General features: G+C 47.7%; 1 protein-coding gene across 1 annotated transcript in view; it reads right to left on the bottom strand.

The window, feature by feature from the left end:
- The window catches only part of KBTBD8 (kelch repeat and BTB domain containing 8), a 326,712-nt gene that overhangs the window by 140,200 nt on the left and 177,733 nt on the right, over positions 1 to 8,779 (bottom strand). The window lies entirely within an intron of this gene.

Raw genomic sequence — 8,779 nt, 5'->3', positions numbered from 1 at the left:
GTTTCCTTCTTGGTGGCAGCCGCCACCACCATGGCATCTACTGGGGAACCTTTATTCCATGCCGGTTTGTCAGGGGGAGGACTAAGTATCTTGTCCGGTCTTCTAGGGAATGGCTCCACGGTGTCCGGCTCCTTCCAAGCCCTGGTAGTAATCAAGTCTACCAGGGGATCAGCTAGGGGTGACACCCAAGAGGTAGACGGGCCTGCGAACGCCTCCAGAAACACACTCATCCGAGGAAGGTTTTTGGGCTGACCACTCCCCTTTAATATGCAACATTTCCATAATGTCTCCAAAGGAGACGTCTTCAGGGGGTGACAACCCCTTCCTCTAAGTCCATGTCCACCGTGAGGGACTCGGGGGAGTCCAAGTGCCTCCTCTTGCACTTTCGTTTGTGAGGGACCTCCTCGGCGGAGCTGTCCGAGGAGGGCTCACCAACGGGGTCCTGTTCCCCTACGGGAACCAACTGGAGCGCCGGCGCAGGCTGTCCCTGGGGCCGGACAATGGAAGATGGGCCCAAATGCGAGGGATTGAGGGGTGGATCCGCAGCCCGGACCGGGGACCTGGAACTCAGACAGCACCCTCTCCACCACGTCAAAAGCAGAGGGCAAACCACTCTCCCCTGGCTCCGAGAGTAGCCCCCTCGGCTCAGACATGAGGACCGTTGTCAGAGCAGACGCGATCAGACCCGAAAGGGGGGTGCGCTCTGACCGAAACGGAGCAAAAGACAAACTCACCCCTGCGGATCCGAAGCTCAGCTCTCGGCCCCGAGAGGTCGGATCCGACACGCTCGAGGGTACGGTCGGCGAAGTAGCCACTACTGTCGGCGCCGACTCAGACGGCTCGGATCCAAAGACTCCGAAACCCGATAGTGAATCGGAGAAGGAGCAATTGGGGCAAAGAAAGGGGTCGAGCAACCCCCATCTGCATTTGGGCCTGCAGGAATCGACGCATCATCCGGTCCATATCAGTGTCAGCCATACTCCTAGTAGACGTTGAAGAGGTCGAGGCGGGCCGGGAAGGCCGCCTAGATGACCTCGAGGGAGACAGGTACTCCTCCTCCGGCTCCGGAGAAAAGCGGGGAGAACGGAGCCAAGAGGGTGAAGAACTGGACACCCTCTTGGGAGAGCCAACTAATTTAGCAGGCAGAGCAAAAGGATGAGATTCTACCCGCCACTTGTGGCGGTTATGCCGATCCTTATCCCTATGCCTCTTCTCTTTGCTAGAAGAGTCCCCTTCTCCCTGGGACACAGAGGGAGGTTGAGTCCCTTGCCAGGGGAGGGGGAGCTGAAGGTTGGACAGCCGCAGCTGCGACTGGTGCCGCTGAGGGAGAGGAGGAAGAAGAATCCGCGGGCAAGAGTCCCGCCAGGATTAACTTATTCCTCCTATCCCTCACAGCCCGGGGTTTAAAGGCTGTACACACTTGGCAGCCCGAAGACAAGTGGGCCACCCCCAGGCAGAGAACACACTGAGTGTGGCCATCCACTGGGGACAGCTTATGACCACACTCAGTGCAATTAGAAAAAATGGCCTTAGGCCCCTCAGCCATCGCACGTTGAAACGCGCCCACACACACAGAGAAAGGGGAGGGGAAAAACTAAATTTACACTTAAGTACCACAAAAAACCACCAAAAATACAGAGACAGAAAACTAGGTTCTACTACATTCACACACACCGAAAAAAACACTAAAAATTTGAGGAAAATAGTTTTAAATACTCTCGCCAACGCCAAGAGCTAGTCACTTAAGCTGTCAGAAGCCGCGGCAAATGAGATCGGAGGACTGGAGGGAGGTAGCAGGGTATTATGGGTAAGGGGGAGGAGCTGAGAGCTCGGATCGTTTAGCTTGGAAAGCTGCCGGCTCGGATCCGAGGTCAGATCCGATACCCACAGGTTGCTGATCAAATGAAGTTAACTACTCCAGATAAGAAGTTATGTACCTACCATAACGTTCCATGTTAGTTGTCTTCATCTCGCCTTCCTTCTTGCTGTTTGGGTTCAGAGCCAATCCTCGGCTCCAACTTTGCCATCTTCTATAGCTCGAGAGCTATTTACTGGCTCGAGGCTACCCCTTATCCCAGAATGCCCAGCGTCAGCTGCCCAGATCTCGTTTGTGATAGCGCACACTAGACATTAGTAGAGTAACCAGTTACTAAAACTGGTTGTCCAATACACCTATACAAGGAAAGAGTTATAGATTTACCTGGCATGTGAAGTAATAAAAGATGCTCAGCCAGTGAAAACAAAAGGGATCTCCTCACAATCCTCTAGGAAGGGGGAAGGAGGGAGGGACGCAAGCAGGAAGGCGAGATGAAGACAACTAACATGGAACGTTATGGTAGGTACATAACTTCTTTATGTTAAGTTGTCTATCTCGCCTTCGTTTTTGCTGTTTGGGACATTATCCCTAGCACCTAAAATCCTGGGTGGCTCATTGGAACAAACTCTTCAAAACAGTATAACCAAAGGAAGCTCTGCTCCGGGAGACCACATCCACCTTGTAAATGAGAGATAAAAGTGTGGGGGTTTGCCCAAGTGGCAGCTGCACAGATTGAGTCTATGGGCAACCTAGACTGAAACGCTACAGAGGTGGCTAATGCTCTAGTGGAATGACCTTTTGGTTTAGCTGGTAGCTCTTTATTTCGTAACTGATAAATAAAGGCAATAGTGTCAGACAACCATCTGGATAAGGTCACTTTAGAAACTGGAAGGCCTTGTTTGTTGAAAGCATAAGAAATAACTGGTCTGACTTTCTTAGTTCCTTACTTCTATGGAGATAAAAATGCAATTGTCTGTGTGCATCCAATTGGTGGAGCTTGTATTCTGCCTTGTTGCTGTGATTAGGAAACAAAGTACAGTTGTGTACCTACCGTAAATGTAGATGTTAGACTGTATTCACTGTTGCAGTCATTACTCTTTGGTTATCCTGCTGGCAGGCTACCCGCAGTCTGCCTGAATTCCAAAGTCTTGGTCCGGCATCGGTTGCTGTCGCCTCTTCCCTGACGTCAGAGCGGCAGGGGTATGAAAGATGCAGCAGACGCCATTTTCTTCAGTTTTTCTTGCCCCAGATGTCAGGTGCCCCCAAAAGGGTAGGCTAAAAATTATTCCAATAAACATGCATGCACTAAGGTAATCATTTCCTTCATCTACAAGTAAATACACCACATAGGCTGTATAGAATAGAGAAGTACAGATGAGACCCAGCAAAAGAAAGGGGGATGGTGGGAGGGTAACCTGGACTGCAACAGTGAATACACTCTAACATCTACATTTCTGGTAGGTACACAACTGTACTATGTTCATCGTGTTTCACTGTTGCAGTCATTACACTCTTGGGTTGAATCCCAAAGCTGAGGATGGGTGGCTGGGGCTAAACAGGATTAGGAGAGGCTATGAGGCCCTGCAGAACTGCAGTGGCAAAGCCTGCTCTGGATTTAGAGTAGAGAGAGGTAAGTGGTAGTGCTTTGTAAAAGTGTGTACTGAACTCCAAGTTGCAGCCTCTAAGATGTCTTTGGTTGGTACTCCTCTGAGGAAGGCTGCTGCTCTGGTTGAAAGAGGCCTAATGCCCTTAGGCACTGATTTGCCATGTTGTGAATAGCAGAAATGAATGCAGTGGCCTATCCATTTTGAAATAGTCTGTTTTGAGATAGCCTTTTCTTGTGATCCTGCAGCATATGCCACTAAAAGTTGCTCACTCTTTCTGAAAGCTTTAGTTCTGTCCAAGTAGAAACGTGGCTATCTGTGTATGTCCAAAGAATGCAGAAGTCTCTCACCCTTGTTCTGTGGGTTTGGATAAAAGGTAGGCAAATGGGCCACACTGGACACCACCTTAGGCATAAATGTCGGGTTTGCCCTCAGAGAAATCCTGTCTGGATGGAAAATGATAAAGGTTCCACAGCCATGAGTGCCTGTAACTCTAAGACTCGTCTTGCAGAGGTTATTGCTAGGAGCAGAGCTGTTTTCTAGGGCAAGAATTTTATATCAGCTGTTGAGGCTGGCTCAGAAGGAGACAGTGTGAGTTTTTCCAAGACATAACTGAGGTCCCATACAGGTATTGCTGCTCTCCTTGGAGGTCTTATGTTTTTGGCCCCTCTGAGGTACTGCCTTATTAAAGGATGAGAAAAGATAGGTGGTTCTGTATTGTAATGGGCCGAAATGGCAGAAGCATGGATTTTAATTAAGTATAGGCCTTTGTCCAGCATCGCAGTTAAGTATTGTAAAATCTGAGGAATACTTGGTTCTAACGTGTCAATTCCTTGTGCCTGGCTCCAAGCACAGAATCTCTTCAATTTTTCTGTATAAGATTTTCTGGTACTAGGCCTCCTGGCCTCCAAAATAACATTCATCACAGCTTTGGAGAGAGGAGTGTTCAGAATGGCTACATTATCTGCCATGCTGCCAGATTAAGGTCATGAGTTGGCTGTGCAGGATCAGATTGTTTTGTTGCGTCAGTAAGTGAGGAATTTGAGGCAAGGTCCAGGCTGGACGTTGAGACAAGTTCTTTAGGATTGGGTACTAGTGCTGGCGTGGCCAGTCTGGGGCAATCAGTATAATTTTTGGTTTCTCTTGTCTGACCTTTAGGAGTACCTTGGGGAGGACAGGCAGTGGAGGGAAGGCATATACTGTTAGGTTTTTCCAGCTGAAGAGTAAGGCATCCACTTTCCATGCTTGCTTGTGATAAGTCCTTGTGCAGAATCTCCGTAGTTGGCAGTTGTGAGGGGAGGCAAATAGATCTATGTCTGGGCATCCCCATTTCCTTGTTATCATGCTGAAGACTTGTGGATCCAGTTTCCACTCGTGGGGATCCATGAGGTTTCTGCTTAGTTCGTCTGCCAGAGTATTTATCTTTCCTGGTAGGAATTGTGCTTGCAGGTGAACTTGATAAGTCAATGCTGTGTCCCATAAAGTCATGGCTTGTCTGCAGAGGGGGTAGGAATGTGTGCCTCCCTGCTCGTTTATGTACCACACGACTGTAGTACTGTCCGTCTTTATCAGTAGTTGCCCTGGATGAAGTAGATCCTTGAAAGCTGTCAGGGCATTCTGAAAAGCTAGCATCTCTTTTTGATTGATATGAAGATGCATCTGGCTTGTGGGCCATGTGCCCTGAATACATTTTCCTGCCATGTGGGCCCCCCAGGCATAATCTGATGCATCCGTTGCGTCTGCCTGGCTGTGGCATTCTGAAAAGCTAGCATCTCTTTTTGATTGATATGAAGATGCATCTGGCTTGTGGGCCATGTGCCCTGAATACATTTTCCTGCCATGTGGGCCCCCCAGGCATAATCTGATGCATCCGTTGCGTCTGCCTGGCTGTGGGTAAAGTGTATGGCTGTCCCTTGTTATGGTGACATGCCTGTGCCCACCATCGAAACTCCTTTTGCAGGCAGGGAACAAGGGTAATTAATGTTTCCAGGCTGTGGCAATGTTGAGTCCAAGCACTTTTTAGATACCATTGTAGTTTCCTCATATGCAGTCTGGCATATGGAATTAGCAGAATGCAGGATGCCATGAAGCCCAAAGCCTGCAGAAATTTTCTTGCAGATAACTGGGTCTTTGTTGCTAACATTTTGAAGTAAGAATTCAGTTGCCTTTGTTTGTCTGGCGTGAGATAAGCCATCTGGGCAGCTGTATTTAAGCTTGCACCCAGGAATATTATCTCTTGAGAGGGTACTAGTTTTGATATCTTTTCGTTTACTGTGTACCCTAGGCAAACTAGTAATCCTTTTAAAAAAGCCAGATGCTGTAGTAGAATGCCCTTGTTCTCTGCTTGAATAAGGCTGTCGTCCAAGTAAGGATATATTCGAATTCCTCTGTCGGCAAAATGCAATTACTGGTGCCAGACATTTGGTGAAGACCCTGGCCGCAGTAGATAAGCCAAAGGGCAGTGCAGAGAATTGGTAGTGCATTGAGCCAGCTATGAATCTGAGGCATCTTCTGCAAGACTGTCTGATGGGGACATGCAGGTATGCCTCTTTTAGGTCCAAAGTTACAAGCCAAGCCTTCTTGCCCAGCATGGGCAGAAGTTATTGCAGAGTCAACATTTTGAATTTTGGAATGTCCAGAAATGTGTTTAGAATAGACAGGTCCAGTATTGGTCTCCAGGCTTTGTCCTTTCTGGGTACTAAGAAAAGTCTTGAGTAAAATCCTTGTCCCTGCTCTTGCTGTGGTACTCGCTGAATGGCCCTCATGTCCATGAGGGATGAAACTTGCTTTTGTGCCTCTGCCCATTGTTTGTGTGGCAGGTCTGGCATACCTTTTGCCCTTGGCAGGGTGTGAAGTGGAACCTGTAGCCCTGAGACACTATATTCAAGACCCAGTTGTCCTGGGTGATCATGGGCCAAGTTTGTGAAAAAAGTGCTAGTTTTCCCCCTAAGGGGGCTGCCAAAAGATAAGTGCTTGGTGCTGGCAGAGGGAAGTCATTGGGAGTGTTTCCTGTATGGCTGTGATTTGTCTTCTCCGCTTTTGGAGGTAGAAGCACCCCACTGTTTAGGCCTGTATGAGCATTGGGGCTGAGATCTGCCTCTGGGGCGTCTGTATCTGCCTCTTTGTGGCCGGTCTGACACTGGAAAGGACCAATTCTTTGCAGGCCAGTTCCTGCTAAGTCTGGGTGGCTGCACCTGTAAAAAAAAATCCTCAACTGTCTGCATAGCTTTAGCTTTGTCCTCCATTTTCTTCAACACCTCTTCTGCTTTAACACCAAAGTATCATGCTGTAATGGAGCATCTAATCATTTTGCTTTAACATGATCAGGCAGATTCTGTTCCTTTAACCAAGCTGCCTCCTAATGACAGAACCCGTAACAGCGGCCCTGCAAGAGGCCTCCAGAGAATCAAAACCACATTGCAAAGTATGCTTTCCCACTTGTTCAGTTGCATGCAATAAATCCTGCATTTCCTTGTTTTCTGCACATTCAGAATTTGACAACATTTTCTGTTTAAGCAGTGACATTAAAGTACTGCTGATATTTAAGCATATGAAATTGACAATTTAAAGCCCTCACAGCCAAGGTAGCAGAAGTGTAAACCTTTTTCCCCCATCTGTCCAGTGCCCTTGAATCCCTATCAGAGGGGATAGGGTTTTTTGCAGTGGAAGCCTTGACCCCTCTGGGACCACGAGAAATAGTTTCTGGGTCAGCAGCAGGGCTTTTATAAAGAAATGTATGCGAATCTGGAACCCTGCAGTATCTGTCTGGCTTAAAAGGTGCAGGGGGTAAAGAGTTAGGTGACAGGCCAGACTCTGAAAATACATCATCTACAATGTCTAAAACAGGGGGGATAGCAAGAGGCCTGTGCTGAGGTAGTAAAAGAAAGTCTCTGAGCCTTTTCTTAGATTCTGAGTAGTCTTGGCTCTCCCAGTGGAAGTGCTCCCTCATGGTATGCAGGGTTTCCCAAAAGAATAATCAGGAGGAGAGGCTGAAGGGATAGATTCTTCACCATCAGATTTCTCACAGGGAGGAAGAGAGTATTCCTGTTCAGAAGAGGAGTCAGAGGAAATGGAAACCTGATCTGAAGATTCATATTCTGTCTCTTGCCTAGGCCTCTTATCAGGAGGGGGATTGGAACCCCTGATCAAAGTAATTAGGTCTTCGGCCATTTTGAGCATCTGTTTTTAGGCATGGAGGCCTGTCCATGGGCTTGCTGCACTTGTTTCTTTGTCTTTAGTGGTGCTTTAGTCTTTGCCTTTGAAGCTGTAGTCGGTTTTACATATAACTGTGTAGGCCTGAAAACACCCTCAGAAGCAGATGCCTGCTCAGCGGCTCCAGACCCATATGAGGGGATATTTTCCAAGTGTCCAATAACTTAAGTTTCCACAGACCTAGTCTGCTCCACTTGGGAGTCGGGAGTGGCCTGCAGCTCTGAGGTAGCGGGCGTCAGGCGAACTGGCGACTGTCTTAGAAGAAGCCTCATCGCCAGTTTTGAACCTCGGATGCCTGTCCTTTTCCTTGCGTTTCTTGTGAATTGCGGTAGTCGGATGGGCTATCAGACGACATTGTGTAATTAAATCTTCGGCCAAAGTAATGAAATGCAAAATCGTACCGATGCTTAATAGTGCATTGGTTAAATCTAGCACAAAACCTGCAATTAGTAAAGTCGTGATCAGAGCCTAGGCAAGGAATACAATAAGAATGGAAGTCCTTAAGAGGTATTTGCTTCCCACAAGAAATACAATTATTAACTTTTTCTGACATCGGTCTGGAGCAAGAAAAAAGTTTCCCCAATGGGGTACTTAGCTTTAAATGAAGACTTCGGATCTGAAATTCAAACATGAAAATCTCAGGAGTTGGCTGACCGGCACTTGCCAACTGCTTCTGCTTCGGGCACCGCGTGGCAAGAAAGACAGAAGAAAATGGCGTCGGCTGCATCTTTTACACCCCTGCCGCTCTGATGTCAGGAAAGAGGCGACAGCAACCGACGCCGGACCAAGACTTTGGAATTCAGGTCGACTGCGGGTAGCCTGCCAGCAGGATAACCTAAGAGTAATGACTGCAACAGTGAAACACTATTAACATCTGGAAGATCTATGGATTTAAATTGTTTTCTGAGCAGACTTTAGGAATAAAGGATGGATTGGTCCTCAGAGAAACTCTGTCCTTGTGAAATACCAGGTAAGGAGGACGAACACATAGTGCTTGAAGTTCTGAAATATGTCTAGCTGAAGTGATAGCAACCAGAAAAAAAGTGTCTTCCAAGAAAGAAATTTTAAAGAGCATGATGCTGCCGGTTCAAAGGGAGGTAAAATTAAGGAGGCTAAAACTAAATTGAGATCCCAAGGAGGGGGGAGG

Source organism: Protopterus annectens, chromosome 7.part0 (genome assembly GCF_019279795.1).
Source record: "Protopterus annectens isolate FY-2018-M chromosome 7.part0, PAN1.0, whole genome shotgun sequence".
In the NCBI taxonomy this organism is placed as follows: Eukaryota; Metazoa; Chordata; order Ceratodontiformes; family Protopteridae; genus Protopterus; species Protopterus annectens.
This window is presented reverse-complemented; position numbering and strand designations above follow the sequence as displayed.